The sequence below is a fragment of the Megalopta genalis genome, chromosome 3 (genome assembly GCF_051020955.1).
Source record: "Megalopta genalis isolate 19385.01 chromosome 3, iyMegGena1_principal, whole genome shotgun sequence".
Classification (NCBI taxonomy): Eukaryota; Metazoa; Arthropoda; class Insecta; order Hymenoptera; family Halictidae; genus Megalopta; species Megalopta genalis.
The window spans coordinates 24,629,586-24,648,298 of record NC_135015.1 but is presented as its reverse complement, the minus strand read 5'-3'; the positions used below and the strand labels follow the sequence as shown (position 1 = coordinate 24,648,298).

Genomic DNA, 18,713 nt, shown 5'->3' with positions numbered 1-18,713 from the left:
ATGCCACACGGCTGAACCTAAATCCCGCACCAACGCCGCCGGCAAAAGTTCGCCGAACGTCGCCGAACTACGTACACAATTTCATAGTCCGATCCCACTGTCACCATTCGTTCTTCCCGCGATCCCAATGATCGCTCGGATAATGCCGGAACAATCTTTGCCGACCTACAAACCAAGTTTCGCGACACCGAATTCCGACATTCGATTTTCATTTGCGAGATTGGCCACCGTAGAACCATTTGGCAGTGTTCACCGCTTCTACTTTTTGACATTTGTCGATCCAAATTGCATATACGCGGCGCACAGTCGTTCGGATAATTCTTGTTTTTGGCCTGTTTCGGCTCTTTCGCGTTATTTATTGTTCTTTTCGTTTCCAGGGATTATTCGGTTGTTATTGGACCGGACGTTACTCGAATTGTTCCGAATCGATAGTTATCTGAGATTTTTGTACGAATTCTTTTTAGTCCAATGAGGATTATTCATTATTTTGTTATTCAAAACATTCTTGATTCGAATAATTCATTATTCTTCATTTGGATAATTCTTGATTCGAATAATTCATTATTCTTAATTTGGATAATTCTTGATTCGAATAATTCGTAATTCAAATAATTCTGTATTCTTTATTCGGATAATTCTTGACTCGAATAATTCTTGACTCGAATAATTCTTGATTCGAATAATTCTTGATTCGAACAATTCTTCATTCGAATAATTCAGTATTCTCCATTCGAATAATTCTTGATTCAAATAATTCGTTCTTCGAATAATTCATCGACCGTTATTAAATTATCGATTATCTTGCGTACGAATCCCAACGCGAATAAATTCTGGAATACTCATTACAGTTTCTACTTGAATGTAGAATCAATGATCGATCTCCAACACAATTGTTATTTAAGTGACCAGAACGCAAGAACAACCGTGTCTCGTCGAAATCTCGCAAGCCCAATGTTTAACCCTAGAATTATGATAAATAAAACCAACAACTCGATAGAAATTTGTCAAAAAAAAAAAGAAAGAAATGCTTGTCTCGTTCCTTCGTAAAGTGAAGCAATTTTAGCAATTATTTTGTTCAAGTTCACCATTAGGAGAAGACGAGACACGCGCATTCGTAGAATTCGAAATAGAACAATCTAAATAACTAATTAAGGGTAACACGATACGCGTACAATTGAAACGAGAACTCGTCGTCGTCGTCGTCGTCGTCGTCTTAAATTTATGAGCGCGCCGCCGTGGGCGCGCGCGGAAATGCAAGAGACGACTCTCTAATTACGGGACATTGTTAATACCTGGTTCAGAGATCGTTTGCGCGGCATTGTTGTCAACCGAGCGACAAACTCGCCGCCGCCTGCCCCGGAACACCGTCGAATGCCGCGACGATTTCGGCCGATATCGTCGCGTGGCCCGCTCGTTAACCACTCGTTCGGCTTCGACTTACTGCCCCGTTAAATTCCGGAAATCACCTCGGTAATTTCCCCGTGCACCGTGACACCGGTGCGACACACCCCCGCGCCCTGCCCCGCCTCGCCGATTGTCCCCGGATCCTTTGGTTTATCCGCGGATTAAAAACTGCTATCTCGGCCGGCGTGTTCGCGTCGATTTTCACGCGACCAACCCGCTAAAAGGATAAACCGTTCCGTTCCGTTCCGTTCCGTTCGCTCGTTCGTTCGTTCGACACCTGCACTCCGGCTGGCCGCGGCGACCTCGTATTTACGGGAATATTATTTTCATCGGTGATAATGGACGCTATACCCGGAGCGGGGTAGCCTCGTCCCGAATTGTGTTTATGCTCGTTCGTTGCGTCCGCCGCGCTACTCCGACCGGAGTGATATCGATGTTTGCTCCGATCCCGCCGAATTATGCGAAATGCATCCATTCTCGAATTCGGTTTCAACGATTTTTGCTCGGTCGTATCCGTCGCGTGATTATTGGCTCCTCAATGGCCGTCACGTGCTCGCGATTCGCCGAATATATGAACGATGATGATCGATGCGGTTGGACTTCTTTTTTAAGAATGATATCTTTTAATTTACTTCTATCCTATATATTATATCTTTTTCATATGTTTACAATTGATAATTTACGACATGCAGGTAACAGCAATTATTTTAATTCATTTATTTTGACCTGTGATATTCGAAAGCTGATTCGAAGAGCATTTCTATTTCGGTAATTAATAATAAACTGTTCATTTTTTTAGCGTAAATTTTAGATAAAGTAATCCAACTACCATAATTCCGGAAAATCAATCCTACTAGCCACAGTAATTGATGCAAATTTGTTTCTATCTTCCATACGTGTGTCAATTACTGCGGTGTGTGGCGGCGAAATTTCGAAAATTGGTCAACTTCGATCAACGACAACTCTGCAAAAAATCATCGTAGGATGGTGATTCTTTTTTCAATTTAAAGCTCGAAGCTTCTACTTTACCATGCATTTTCTCAATTTTATGCTTGACGCATCCTCGCCACTGTGACTCTTTCAATATGAGTCCACATTCGTCGCGTTGGAAATTACAAGGGTCACTTCAAAGTCCTGTAACTTCGCGAAAAAAAATCGCAGCTACCTTCCTTTTTTCTGAAATTAAAGAGGAAAGACCGAACTTCGTTCCACCGTAAACGGCATCCCTGAAAAAAATTGTACAAAGTCCGTGCAATTCGTCGAACTTGGCAATTTTTCAGTGTAGCAAACATGACCTCGCATCGAAAGGGTTCCAGTAAAAAACTAAAAATCGCATGAAATAACTGCGAAACGAAAGGCTTCGGGACCGGTCGTTTCTAAAGTAAAGGAACATAGTTCAGTGAAGGAATATTTCAGAACCAAAGGGACGAGGGAAAGAAAATTCCGGCTTCTCGGAGGAGCGGACGCGGGGAATGTTTCTTTCGCATGCAGATGACGGCGGGCTGGCTCTCGCAATCAGTCCAGCATGAAAATGTGCTGCGATCTCGAAGGGTAATTCGCCGGGGGACTCTGTAGCGAGCAATCGGTGCCCGCCGGGACGGGACGGGGCGGGGAACGGGGTAAACGGGCGAAGACACACGTTTCAATAATAAATCCGACGTAATTAAGATTGCGCTCCGGCGGAGTTCTCTCGGCTCGGCCACCGTGCCGCTAATTCCGCGGGAGACCCTGGAAAAATGGACCCGCGCACACCCCCCTCGCATCTCCGCGCGTTCCCGTTCAATTATTCAATCTCAATCTCCGCGGGAGACAAAGAGATGCCTGCGAGGGCGGACTCCAAGGAAAAACGCGCGCGCGGACGTGGGACCTAGAAAAACCGGTTTCGGGGATTGCTGGCGGAAATCCGAGCTAGAGATAGCAAAGGGGTGAAAGAGGGAGATGGAGAGAGAGAGAGAGAGAGAGAGAGAGGATGTCCCGGAAAAAACTCGGGTTCAAGAGAGAAACAGATTTCCGGGATAAGGAGCGAGCGGTCAGCAAGAAGCCACGACTGACAAGGGAGCATCGACGGCTCGAGAATTCTAAGAAATCTGCTATTTCGTGGAAACGTGTGGTTCAAGTTACCGTAAAAATAATACTATTCTCGTTTTTTGCGATTTTAGAATCGTACCGAGTGATACAATTTTCACAGTATTTTCATAAATGGTACTTGGGGGTGAAAACCACCCCTCAAAGATATCGCGGATTTCTTTGTCAATGTATTTTCATGTATTTTTTATCATTTAATTAAACTATAATATTATAGTTTTGTTCCTTTGTATTTGTAAAAAAAAGTAATTAATTAATACGAACAGTTTTGATTTTATTTTAAATAAGCAGTCGAATAATAATTACTGTCTGGGCTACTCACACTTCTGTTCGCCGTTTATCGTCCACGAGTTACCCTGGTCACGTTCTTATTAACAGATGCACACACACTTTTTTTTCTTGCACATCGCAGTCCCCCACTGCCGTAATTTTCCTTTCCTGTTTCCCCTCACTTGTCCGCAATCAGCTCGTACGCTTCAACCGGCGTTCGAATAACCACTACGGAAATAATAATGTTCGAAAAATGGAGGATCACCATAGATTGTTTGCTTTTAATTACCGCTACGTTCTATCCACTGACAAGATAATGAATTCCCTAGGCGCGCGCGCGCGTCTGTGGGCACAGTCAATAAAAAAAAAAGAAATCGCCTATTTTCATCGAGCGAAATCCGCGCCGTTTAAATCCATAAATCTATACGATTCGATATAATCACTCGTGTCAATGGAAATTTTAATTGCAATCTAGAACATATAAATCCTTATGCACGCTTAATTGTAATTCACGTGGTCGCTAATGACTCCGCGATTAACACGACCGCGCTGAAATAAATAAATTGTAGTAATAATAATAAAAAATCCACAGCGTTTGAATCTATAAATCGATACGATTCGTTTTGCAGGATGTCCTGAAAGTTAATCAAAGGGTTCCTGTGGTGATTTGAAGCAACTTTTTCCTTTGCGAAAATGCGATCCGTGGCTTCGTTTACGAGTTATTAACGAAAAACGGTGACCAATGAGTGGCGAGCGCGCGGCTGGCACGAGCCGGCCAAGCCAGTGGGCGGGACTGCGCTTGGTGCGCTCATTGGTCAGTGTTTTTTCGCGAATAACTCGTGAACGAAGCCGCGGATTGCATTTGCGCAAAGGAAAAAGTTGCTTCAAATCACCTGAGAAACCCCTAATTTCCCGATTTTTAGTAACTTTTGCGACACTCTGCACTCGATCGAGTCGATATAAATTTTATTTCTGATCTGGGATATTAGTCTTTATGTGCAGTTAATTGCAAACCACGTGGTCGCTGATGACCCCGCGTCAGCGCGACCGCGCTGAAATAACTAAATAATAATAATTATTATAATTGTCATAATAACAATAAATCCGCGACGCGAGCGTGTTCGAACCACTTGTCGAGCAGATTCGCGCGTTTTACGATGAACAGTGGCAGCCCCCGTTCGTCCCAAGGATCGCATAATTCCGCGGAGATTAATTCAGGCCGAAGAACGGAAGTCGGACGAAATGAAATACAACTTCTTACTCGGAACGAATTACTTCATTAATCACGGAACTTCTAAATTACTTTCTTTTCTTTTCTTTTCCTCGCCCGGTTTTCTCTTCCGCTATCCGAGCCCTCGGCCGCGCCGGCGGATCTTTCCCAGCCTTTTCAGGCTTTATGATAATTAACGGGAATCGGTTCTGGAGGCGTCCCGGCGTAAATTAAAGATTATCTTCCGCTAATGTGCCCGCGTACCTCGCGATGCTTACCAACAAACCGTTTTACGCCCGTTGCACCGAGTGCACCGCGACTGTAAAAACGCGTCGAAAAATTCTCCGTTTTCATGCGCCGCGCGGTTAACAGGAATAATTGCGAGAAATGTAAGCTAATTAGCAAGCTCCTTCGATAATAAAATGAAAAATTATGCGGCAACATTTTTCAATTCTTTTGATTTCTCTTCCATTTCAAGGGACACCTGTGATTCATTTTTATTACGAATTTTTATCAAACTTTGCCGTATTTGAAATTCCAAAGAGAAACCGCAATCAAGATTGTCTTAATTAATTACAATATACCGAATAACAACGATAATATTTATTTATAAATGTAAATATATTATATATTATACATATATATTTATATATACATAATATTATATGTATATACATATTATTATATGTGTATATATATAAATAAATAAATATTATATATATATATAATATTTATTTATTTATACCTACAAACAGAGGAAAAAGATCCGTTTGTTGCAACAAGTTTAATAATAGAAATAAAGAATAATAAATAATAACAGAGGAAAAGAAAAGAAAAGAAAGAAATATTAAAAATAATACTGACAACGAATGTAAATTAAATGGGAATAACAGATTGAGACAAAAGGCAATAAATCGATAATAAGAATAAGAAAACAACAAGGGACAACACATGTTCGTCATTTAGACTTCGTATGTTTCCGATGAAAGCGCAAACATTTCTGAAGCAACTATCAAAGCGATTTCGTAATAATTCCGTCTCCGGTAACCGGCTAATCGTCCGCGGACTTAAAGGATTTGCTCGCGTTGTCGGCACCGCCGATCGCCGTAATCATTTTTTTAATCCCGCGGCTCCGGAGTCGGATTAAATCATCGCGATTCTCCCGGATACGGAACAATTAACGAACGCCGGCGAACAAATTTTACTCCGCTGCAAAAGATTCTTCCGCGTTACGGTGCAACGACGCGGGGGGTCCGCGATTTCATTTCGAAGTTCGGACTCTCGCCGCTTTTTACCAGAAACGATCTATTATTTACCGGAAGCCTGTTAAATAGATATTTAATAACTCGATTTAACTTTATTACTATTGCTGTTTAATAATTCTAATTTAACCGATCTTTGTGCAATGATTTCTATGCAGTGATCTTTATGCAATGATTTCTATGCAATGATCTCTATTGCAATGATCTACATGCAATGATCTCTATTGCAATGATCTATATGCAATAATCGATATGCAATGATCTCTATTGCAATAATCTATATGCAATAATCTCTATTGCAATGATCTCTATTGCAATGATCTATATACAATGATCTCTATTGCAATGATCTATATGCAATGATCTCTATTGCAATGATCTATATACAATGATCTCTATTACAATGATCTCTGTTGCAATGATCTATATGCAATGAACTATATGCAGTGATCTCTATTGCAATGATCTCTATTGCAATGATCTATATGCAGTGATCTCTATTGCAATGATCTCTATTGCAATAATCTCTATTGCAATGATCTCTATTGCAATGATCTCTATTGCAATAATCTCTATTGCGATAATCTCAATGCAATGATCTTTATACAATAATCTATATGCAATGCATTTATTTATTTACAGTATAATATAATACATGTAATATTAATATAATACTATATAACATTAATATAATTCAATATTAATGTAATATTACTGTAATACTGTGTAATATTACTACAATGCAATATTAATGTAATACTACGTAACATTAATATAATGCAATATTAATGTAATACTACGTAACATTAATATAATGCAATATTAATTTAACATTATATAATATTAATATATTATTGCTAGTCGCGTTTCAAAGTCTGAAATCGAATACCGAATTTTCGTGAACTATTACATTTACACTTTTTTGTTACAACACAACTCACCTGTCTGAATATTTCGAGGCAACGTTTCAACAAAAATCACTCCGCCTTTCCCCTTAACGAAATTTCGCTGGTTTCCAGTTACCAAAATTCGACCGACGTATATTTTTTTTCACAATGAGAACCGGCGAATGGCCGACGCGAATCAATTTCGATTTTCTATCGAAATTACGAAAATATATTTGAAATTCGATGCGGCTTTTATTGGCGCGTTGCGCGTCGACGAATCAATTTGCTCCACGGTTTTCTATAATAACGTTCGCGTATATCGACGATTGCAAAAAATAAAACAACGAACGCGAAACATTTGAAAGCTGCGCCGGCAAAATTTAGCGTCTCGTCTGGTCAACCGAGCCCCTGATTTCCAAAGCGTGCTGCTGCCCGTACTGTTTTAACAGCCGCGTCGCTGACAACAAATGAATTTGTTTACCGGTCTCCTGCGAACGCGACACGCGTTTATGTCGACGATCGTGAAACGAGCTAACGCACACGGATTCGTCGCATGAAAGCCATGATCGCGAAATGTACCGTGGATTTGATGCGTTTATGAGAAAAACAAGCAAGTCAAATACGGAAATGTAAAAACATTTATATAAAATGCAAAAAGATTGTTACGTTATTTTCGATTTGTTAAAACAACTGATAAACCAAAGAAATATTTATACGGCGTCTGTATCGTGGAAATTAGTGCAAACAATTATTATTGTTTTACGTAAAAATCCTGAGTCTATGTATAAGTTGCAAAGTATTCCATTTTGTTCCGCTATTCTAAATTTTGTATAATAAATACATTATATTATTATGCTATGTAGTACATAATATATTATAGTATATTATTATACAGTTATATATTTATTGTACAATTATATATTATAATATATAATTTAGTTATATATTTATTGTACAATTATATATTATAGTATATAATTTAATTATATATTTATTGTACAATTATATATTATAGTATATTATTATACAGTTATATATTTATTGTACAATTATATATTATAATATATAATTTAGTTATATATTTATTGTACAATTATATATTATAGTATATAATTTAATTATATATTTATTGCACAATTATATATTATAGTATATAATTATACAATTATATATTATATATTATATATTATAGTATATAATTATACAATTATACAATTATATATTATATATTATATTGTATAATAATATATTATTATATATTATTCCATATTACAAATTTGAAAAAGTTACCCCTTTCTAACCAGCCTGTGCAAAAATTATCTGCCCCCGTTGCAACTTAAAAGTTGCATATTCTTACTAATTTCAAGCGAACGTCGAAAAACAATATATGCACCGACACTGCCAAATGTTTTTAATCTTTCGACCGTTTGACATCGCGACTGCTCGTTCCCCTCGCAAATGCATAAAATCCGCGGTCAAGCGAGCAGTTTCGCGAGCCAATCCGTGCAGTTTTATCGCGGGAATAAATGTATTTAACGATCTGATGCAGAGGCGCGCGAGAAAATAGCTCGAATTACGAAAATGTCGAATTACGTTTCGGAAACAGCTTCGCCCGCGATCGCTACTAAATCGCGTCGACGTTTACGTCGACGTGCTCGTAAACCGTTCGAAACTGACCTGTATTCTAAGAACTAGCTTTAACGAGGGGGGCGGGATGGTCCCAGGGTAGACGCCCATTTTTCGATGAGACTCGGTTCAGTGATAGAGCTTGTAAAGCTGAATCCAATGATACCCGATTTGGGGGGCACACGGCTTACAGTTTCTGAGATAATCAATGTTAAAGTCGCTAATCAAAGGCCGGGAAGACGCGCGCCTCCCACTCCTGCCTGGATACGCATCGCGACACTGACCCGCAGGAGTGGGGGGTGCGTCCTGCTGATCATTTCTTAGCGACTTTAACGTTGATTATCTCAGAAACTATAAGCCGTGTGCCCCCCAAATCGGGTATCATTGGATTCAGCTTTACGAGCTCTATCAGTGCACCAAGTCAAAAATATATATATATTAGAAATAAATAGATTAAAAATAAAATAAAATAAATATAATAAAAATATAATAAATACAAACAAAATGTAATATAATTAATAAATAAATATATATATAATAAACAAATAACTGTCGTACGAGTCTGCAGGACCCGATACCGCGAAATGAAAGAATTAGAATAGCTCTGGCTCGACGGAACGAACAACTAGAAATTCGAAAAACAAGTCTCCGGAAACCGTGGGTGTCCGTTCGAACGGCTGAACTCCGGAATCGGAAACGCGGCGGGCTTTCGGCAGAAATTGTTTTCTTGCGGGTTTCACCGAAATCGAGGAGTCCCGGGGCTGTCTTTTTAATAGGATGTTCGATCGTATCGGATCCCGCGACCTTTCCAATCGCGGTCGTTTGATACCGCGATTCGGAAACGTTCGACCGAGAAAAGAATCATCTCGTTCGGGTTCGAAATTCACGGGACGATCGGTATTCCGGGTGATGCCTCGAATAGTGCACGAACGGCTAAAGGAAAACGATGAACGAGTTAATAAACGATCGACGGCGGCGGGGGTGCGCGGGGATGCGCGCGCGGGAGAGCGCGGGAACGCTCGAAAAAAAGAACGAAAAAAGGAGAAAGAAAGAAGAAGAGAGAACGAAAGAGGATAAGGAAACGTGTACGACGGAATGTGGAGAACACGGCTGACACGGTGGATTTGCGTTCAAGAAACGTACGTAGCCGTATCGGTGTCTTCGGCGATTGCGAAACGTCGCTTGGCAAACTCCAACGTGCTTCGTTAAATTTGTATACGAATGGCGTGCGCTCGTCGTCGTCGTCGTCGTCGACGCCGGCACGATTTCTCTTCCGCGATACCGAAACCCGTCGCGCCGTTTGTTCGAATGCTTAAACATATCGCGCGGCCCGCGGAAAAACGCGATACAGCATCATTTCTCCGTAATTCGCGCCCGGATTGCGGTGAAGAGAAGTCGGTTAGGATCGCGATTAGGATCGCGCGGCGTAAATCAGCAGCTAATTTCTCATCGATTCGCGCTCGGATCGCGCGCAAAAATGGCCAATTCGGGAAGAGAAGACACGATTGTTCGAGTCTTGAGACTCGTTTTTACAGTTGCTGACAATCGGTGACTGTAAAAAGGAGCCGCGAGACTCGAATAATCGCGTCTCCTTTTCCCGAATTGATCATTCTTGTGTAGAAGCTGAAGGAAAATTGGGGAGAATTTACTGTAATCGGAATTTAGAAGACGCTTCGAACCCCGGAATGGCGATTTTTGATGCTCCGTTCTTGGCGAACGCGTTGACATAATCTCGTTCAAGATATTCGCACGATTTTAACTTTCAATTTCTATTCGGAATTTCCTGCGTTTAATTTTTCGATATTCTCTCGTCGAGAGATTTAGCTTTTCTCTATTAAACAATGAGACTGAGAGAGAGAAATACTTTCTTTAAATATTGCTATTACAGTAAATTCTCCCCAATTGTCGCTCAGCCTCGCGGCTCGTTGTTATAGTCGCCGATTGTTAATAACAAGTGCAATAAACTCGAATTCGCGATATTCGCCGGACGATTAACGCGACGTCCTCGCGTCGTTGACAGTTCTGCTGTGCGTTATCTTCACGTTACGCTGTAATGCAGTTACGTAAACCGAGTTCCGCGGTGATTTATGGCAGCCGAAAAGATTAGAATGGTAATCAGCGGACCGCGCGCTGAGAAAAATTAATAGAAACGCAGAATTGTTTCGGAAGCGAGATTATTGCTCGGCGTTGCTCTGTTTGCGCTGTAAACTTTGCGTTCGCGGCCGCGTAGACCGCGCGGCTCTAAATTAACGGGGAACTTTAAATCTGCGAATGGTTTCGCTCTGGGCGACAAATTGCGGGGGGAAACGTCGCGCGGAGATGCTTCTATTTATTCCCAACAAAAAATTCAGCAAATATTCAGCAGCTTGTTTCTTGCTATATTGATCTTTCACCGCAGTGTCAATTATTTCACGACGGTGTCAATTTTTTCGCGATAGTGTCAATTTTTTCACGACGGTGCCGATTCGACGAGGACGACGTCAAGTTAGAAAAAGACGAGGGTCAACGAGGAACAGTTTCAAAGCGTAGAAACTACGCTGAATTCGAAACTGCTCGTTCCATCGCACAAGGATCCTACTCGCAGTCGCATCGAAACGCGAAGATTTCAAGATCCACGATTCTCCAAAATGACCCCACCTATACACGCAAACTCTCGAAACATCTAGAAACGAACACGTTTCATCGTGATCCACGTCGCAGCATCTTGCGCGTCCGAAATAACCAATCTGGTCGATCAAAAAGTCTGTGCTGCACGCGATTACACAAAATTCTCGATTTTCGACGGTTTCACCGACCCCTCGACCGACCCAATTCCTCTGGGTTCGCACGTGACTGCATATAGTCGTCGTTTCAGCTTCCTCGAATCTGTGGATATTTAATAAGCCTTCAAACGGATTGATTCCCATCGGAAAGCCGAGCGAACTTGGCTCTCTCTCTCTCTCTCTCTCTCTCTCTCTCTCTCTCTCACGGTCGGAGGGAACAGACTTCTAATGATATTCCGATCTCTTTTTGTAATGACATTCTTTCTTATTACACGGTCAGGGTGAACGGAAGGAATATGTACTGCCCGGAGCACCTCGACAAAGGTTACATAAACAACTAACTGTTCTTGGTCTCGCATCTGGCACGAGCAAGAACTGGGATACGCGTCAAACCGTCGGATCCGGCCTGAAAAACTTTCTCCGTAAGATAGTTAAAGTATGAGTGGCGGCGTACGCGTCAAATTAACTCGTGACCGGCGGTGATGCATGTCAAATTGACTCCGTATCGCTACAATGGCAGTGACTTAACGGCAAATTGACCCCGTATCGCCTGGACGTATCGCCGTTATTGATACGGAGTCGATTAGACGTCAAGTTATCACGAGTGATATTAAAACAGCGACCTTGGATAATATTAATATTGGATGTTGCTAGTAAATGTGAATATTAAATATCAATATTAAATATTGCTACTCGATATCAATATTAAATATTGCTACTCGATGTCAATATTAAATATTGCTACTCGATATCAATATTAAATATTGCTACTCGATATCAATATTAAATATTGCTACTCAATATCAATATTAAATATTGCTACTCAATATCAATATTAAATATTGCTATTCAATATCAATATTAAATATTGCTACTCAATATCAATATTAAATATTGCTACTCAATATCAATATTAAATATTGCTACTCAATGTCAATATTAAATATTGCTATTCAATATCAATATTAAATATTGCTACTCAATATCAATATTAAATATTACTATTGAATATTGCTATTAAATATTGCTACTCAATGTCAATATTAAATATTGCTATTCAATATCAATATTAAATATTGCTACTCAATATCAATATTAAATATTACTATTGAATATTGCTATTAAATATTGCTACTCAATATCAATGTTAAATGTTACTATTGAATATTGCTATTAAATATTGCTATTCAATATCAATATTAAATATTACTATTGAATATTGCTATTAAATATTACTATTGAATATTGCTATTAAATATGAATATTAAATATTGTTATCAAGTATCAATATTAGTACTATTGAATATTACTACGAAATATCAATATTAAATATTACTACTGAATATTGCTATATTAAATATCAATATTAAATATTACTATTGAATATTGCTATCAAATATTGCAATTAAATATCAATATTAAATATTACTATGAAATATCAATATTAAATGTTAATATATCAAGCATCAATATTGAATATGAATATCAAGTATCAATATCAAATACCAACATGAAACATTAACATAAAACGCTTGATATCGTGACACTCGAAGATGAACACCGCCAAGAAAAATAACCGCGCGCGATCCAACCCTTTGTGAAAACTGTTGAACCTAAGAAAAGCGTTCCTCGAAAGCGCATTATCTGCTCGAAAGAAAGCCTGGTCGAACACTGATAGAACAACAGAACACTCGTCGAACCCTATCAGCCCTATCAACCCCTACCAACCCGAACAAGAAGAGATCGCCCCCGCTCGAACAAGTACCATTTCCGAAGGGAGTTACTCACCAGTGCCAGCGAGCATCCCCTAAAAACTTCGTCGACCCGCACTCAACCAAAACATCCGGCACAAAAATGCTAGGAAATTCCCGGCGGTCGTCGGCATAAAACGCAGATGATCTCCGAACGGAAAAATTCTCACTGCTGGCGGGGTGGTGCACAGGGAAAAAACGAAGCTGCCGGAGGGGGGTGGGCACGCGGCCGGTCCGCCCTTGGCGATGGTACCGGGGAAATCGGGGAAGTCGTTCACACTTGGCGCGGACGGCCGAAATAATGGTAAAAACCGTGGCGCGTAAACAAAAATCCGGCGACCAACCGGTCGGACCGCGACGGAAGATGGTCCAGCTTCGACGGCCGGCGGCGTACTAATAACGAACGGGTGGCCATGGAGCGAGCTGGCTCCGGCTCTGCCTTACCGGCGCAAGCGTCTCTTCGAAGGAGGCGCGGATCCACTGATACCAACGCAACAGAGCCGAGGTGAACACCACGGCCGCGCCGCGCCAGCCCGCGAACACACATCGATTGTATAGGTACTACATACCTGTTGAATGCCCGAGCCCTGCCGGCACGTTGACGGTCGACCAGATCGAAAAAGGGCCGAACGAGAACTGACAGCGCGGCGACCTTGCGCTCGCCGAGCCTCGCTCGCCTGCGTTGGCCAGTTTTTGTTTTCCATTCGGGCAACGGCTTAACGCGCGCCTAATCACAACAATGGGCCTGATGTGTCGATCACTGTGCCCTTTAACATGACGTCGCGAATTTTTGGATCTATTCAACGGCTCTTTTTTGTATCTATATGTTGCGGCTTTTCAACACGTTGCAATTGTGTGAAACGTGTTTTGTATGAGAACGAATTTTTTTTTCTAGTGCAAAGTATACGAAGAATGTGAAATGTCTGAGAAAATGGAAAATATGAGCCTCGAGCGAGTTGCTGCATTTTTAAAGAGATGATAATTTCTGATAAGATTGCTGAGCTTCAATTACCGTGCTTCGATTGCTGCACTCCATTTAGAGTACTTCAATTACAGCACTTCATTTACGGTACTTCAATTACTGTGCTTCGATTGCTGCACTCCATTTAGAGTACTTCAATTACAGCACTTCATTTACTGTGCTTCGATTGCTGCACTTCATTTAGAGTACTTCAATTATTGTGCTTCGATTATTCTGCTTCGATTGCTGAGCTTCATTCACTGTGCTTCAATTATTGTGCATCAATTACTGCACTTCATTCGCAGTACTTCAATTATTGTGATTCAGTTGTTGTGCTACAATTACTGTATATCAATTTCTGCATTTCAATTATAGTACTTCAATCTTTGTGCTTCGATTGCTGTGCTTCCATTGCTGAGCTTCAATTACCGTGCATTAATTATTGTACTTAATTTACAGTCCTACAATTATCGTGCATCAATTATTGCACTTCATTTAGAGTACTTCAACTACTGTGCATTAATTACTCCATTTCATTTACAGTACTTCAATCACTGTGCTACAATTACAGTGCTTCATTCACACTGTGCGACAAAATTCATTTTCATATGTATATAAAATTTCGAGTTGAAATGGTTTCGACTGCAAAGGGTTAATAATGTCTATTATTCAATTCTGCGGCTCGTATACAGCGGTTACGTTTCTTAACATTTTTCAAAGATAAACAGACGCGATGACGTGAAAATGTGATTTTGGAACGTGATGCAATTTCGAGCGGTGTCCCTTCGAGTCACCGCTCGAGTGCAAAGGGTTAACAGAATTGCGAGCTCTCGGCGGGGCTGGCTTCGGCAAATCATCGGAACTTTTCGTACGTGCTGGCTAATATAGGAGAATAAACTTCCACGAATCTCGAACCGGCTGTCAGTTGCCAGTAAGCTTTCATTTCCCTAACGGTCCCAGCCGTGTTTACTATCCCATCGCGTCGTCATCTTCGAGCACACGTGTAATGGACCACATTCGCCGTCTCTAAGCCGTGGAGCGCCTCCGGGGCCTCCAGTTTATATTCCGCCAATTCGGAAAATAAGTGGAGCGTAAACCGCTGTGTCGCAGACGAACGAGATCGGACAAATTGCGCCGTCGCCTATCAGAACACGTGGCCAGCTGTTATGCCGCGGGATTATCAAGATCCTCTTGTTAGCAGTAAAGCCGTCCACTCTTCGGCGTTCACGGAACGTGGACGTTGACATGGTTAACAATTAGCACGTAATTGATAGGAACCGGATCGGAGGTCAGGCAAGTTAGGATTATATGGATCACTGCGGATTTTTATGGGAAGTCGAAATTGTCTGTCAAATCAGCTGATAATGAGCTTCAACGAGTCAAAAATAATGCAAGTATGTCTTTTTTTTCTTAAATCAATTTAACGTTTCTACCGTTCCGTATTTGACCTGATCTGTTTTGTCAGAAACGAGCATAATTCACAGTTTATAGATCATACAGATGTAGCAAAGTTGGGGCATAACTGTAATTATAGCACAGTGATCGAGGTACTGTAAATGAAATGCAGTAATTAATACACAGTAATTGAAGTACTCCAAATGAAGTGCAATAATTGATGCACGATAATTGGAGGACTGTAAATGAAGTACAATAATTGATGCACAGTAATTGAAGCTCGGCAATCAAAGCACAGCAATTGAAGCACAGTGATTGGAGTAGTGTAACTGAAATGCAGCAATTGATGCACAGTAATTCAAGCAGAATAATTGAAGCACAGTAATTGGAGTACTCTAAATGAAGTGCGGCAATCGAAGCACAGTAATTGAAGTACTGTAAATGAAGTGCATTAACACATAGAACATAGGAAATAATTTATATTAAAAATTACGCTAGAACTACCGAGCCCTAAACGCGACCAATCTATATCGTTTCGCAAAACAATGACTAGATTTATTTAAAAATCCTGTAATTTGTGTTATAATATATCTGATAAAATCAAACATGTTTGCAGTATCAGTGATCGTAAAAGAAACAGCGTTAATTAAGCAATCTTATTTCGTTACTGATCAAGATCTCTCCGGGACAAAAATAATCGTTGCGCCGTGTTGAAGTTATTAACAAAAGGAAGCAGTGAAACGTCGTCTTTTAATAACGAGGAAACTCCGCGATCGGGAGAGTAATTTTCTTGATAAAACTTGCTGCAAATTGCGCGGCGCGATGTGTACAACCGCCGTCTGAAAGCTTCCAGTCAAGATTTCCCGGAAAATTCTGTCGCCCCGCGAACTTTTTCACCGTGCCGAAGATAATGTTCTTTAAACAGCCAGCGAAACTACCATAAACTTTGAGCAATCGCGTGTGTTCCAGTCTCTAAATTCACCGAGACATTCGCAAATTCATCAACGCTTCGACGAAGTCGCTTTTAGTTTCTAAATTGATCCAATTAAAGCCGAATGAATTTTCAATTTTCATTGAAACTAAGTCGAATCGAATTAATATAAACATTAAATGAACCATAAAATTGTATCGAATTCTCTTAAAATTTAGATTCAACCTATTTTCTAAATTTACGAATTAATAGAAGCAGCTGCAATTAATGTTCTGAACGAATTTTAATCAATTCGATTATCAAATTAGATTCGTCGATCTTTTTAGGGTAGACAACGCTTCTTATTTCCTAAATTAATCAATTAAAATCGATTGCACTAAATTTGTATTAGAACTAAGTCGAATCAAATTAATACAAAAATTAACTGAACCATAAAATTGAATAAAATTGCATTAAAATTTCGATACAACCAATTTTCTAAATTCACGAATTAATAAAAGCAGCTGCAACTAGCATTTCAATCAGATTTTAATCAATACGAATATCAAGTTACATTCGACGATCTTTTTACGATAGACAATGCTTCTTATTTCCTAAATTAATCAATTAAAATCAATTGTACTAAATTTGTATTAGAACTAAGTCGAATCGGATTAATACAAAAATTAACTGAACCATAAAATTGTATAAAATTGCATTAAAATTTCGATACAACCAATTTTCTAAATTCACGAATTAATAAAAGCAGCTGCAACTAGCATTTCAATCAGATTTTAATCAATACGAATATCAAGTTACATTCGACGATCTTTTTACGATAGACAATGCTTCTTATTTCCTAAATTAATCAATTAAAATCGATTGTACTAAATTTGTATTAGAACTAAGTCGAATCAAATTAATACAAAAATTAACTGAACCATAAAATTGTATAAAATTGCATTAAAATTTCGATACAACCAATTTTCTAAATTCACGAATTAATGAAAGCAGCTGCAGCTAGCGTTTCAGATTTTAATCAATACGAATATCAAGTTACATTCGTCGATCTTTTTAGAGTAGACAACGCTTCTTATTTCCTAAATTAATCAATTAAAATCGATTGCACTAAACTTGTATTAAAGCTAAGTCGAATCGAATGAATACAAAAATTGACCGAACCATAAAATTCAATCCGCAACAATAAACTATTCGAGAAAACTTTGGCGCACAATAAACGCGAATGTTCCTCCGTGAAATGATTATAATCGAAAAAGCCGGCATAACCATGAAGAAAATGGTAGCACGGCAACGGTTTAAGGACAATTACGTACGCGTAGCGCGTGCGGGGTGTTCGCGACGAAAAAATTCGACGCGAGACGGTGCATAAAAATGCGGCGAAATTGTCCGTTGTTTACTCCCGCGCATGAACGTAAGCCGGAAATATGATCTGCGCTCGGATACGACATAATTCAGCCGGCCGGGTAAAGAACATTGCAAACTGAAAGTTGCGATTGCACCTTGCACAGCTGCGAACAAGAACCGTGCGGTTCCCGGGACCGGCACGTATACACCACGGAAAAGAGAAGCAAAACTGCGAGAGGCCTTGGCGCAGGCCGAGAATACCAGTTCCCCGCAGTTTATGATGCATCTACTCTTGGATCGCTCGAGAATGCAACCGTATAAAGTTGCGGAAGGTCGATGCGCCGGCCATTCCGCGGAACGCGTGTCGTTTTCATCGTGAAACAAACAGATCGCGCCGTTCGATTCTGTTCGATGTCCAATTTTTTCGATGTCCAAATCGAGAGAACTGATAATTGAATTTCGAAGAAGAATCTCGTCGGTGGAAGTCGTCGCAGCTGTCGCGACAACTTATTAGCACGGGCGAAGTCGCGAACGTGGACCGAATTCAATGTTTAACACGTTCCGTGCCACGTGTACCATCGATGGTACACGCTTGCATGTTTACTTAGTGAACTGAACAAATTGTTTACAAGAAATTTAGAACCGAAGAATCAATTTCCACCGCAAGAATGGGCGTTGATAAGTTTTTGTTACGTTGTTATGTGTACGAGAATTAATAATTGCACGTAATACATCAAGTTTTAGTAAAATATCAAAGTGTGAAGATTCGAGTAAAAAAAGCTCGGCACGGAACGTGTTAAGGCCCGCGGCACACTATGACGACAA

The 18,713-nt window shown here is 40.0% G+C and overlaps 1 protein-coding gene across 2 annotated transcripts in view; it reads right to left on the bottom strand.

Moving 5' to 3' along the window:
- The window catches only part of LOC117221967 (venom dipeptidyl peptidase 4), a 440,681-nt gene extending 427,017 nt beyond the window's left edge, over positions 1 to 13,664 (bottom strand). Inside the window, exons 1-2 of one of the 2 annotated variants that reach the window (XM_033473358.2) lie at positions 13,295 to 13,664; positions 3,812 to 3,987 (exon numbers count right to left, since the gene is read on the bottom strand). The gene's annotated coding sequence lies outside the window, so the exon portion shown is untranslated. The remainder of the gene's footprint in view (positions 1 to 3,811; positions 3,988 to 13,294) is intronic. The other variant, XM_033473359.2, reaches the window with a different exon arrangement.
- Positions 13,665 to 18,713: the final 5,049 nt, after the last annotated feature.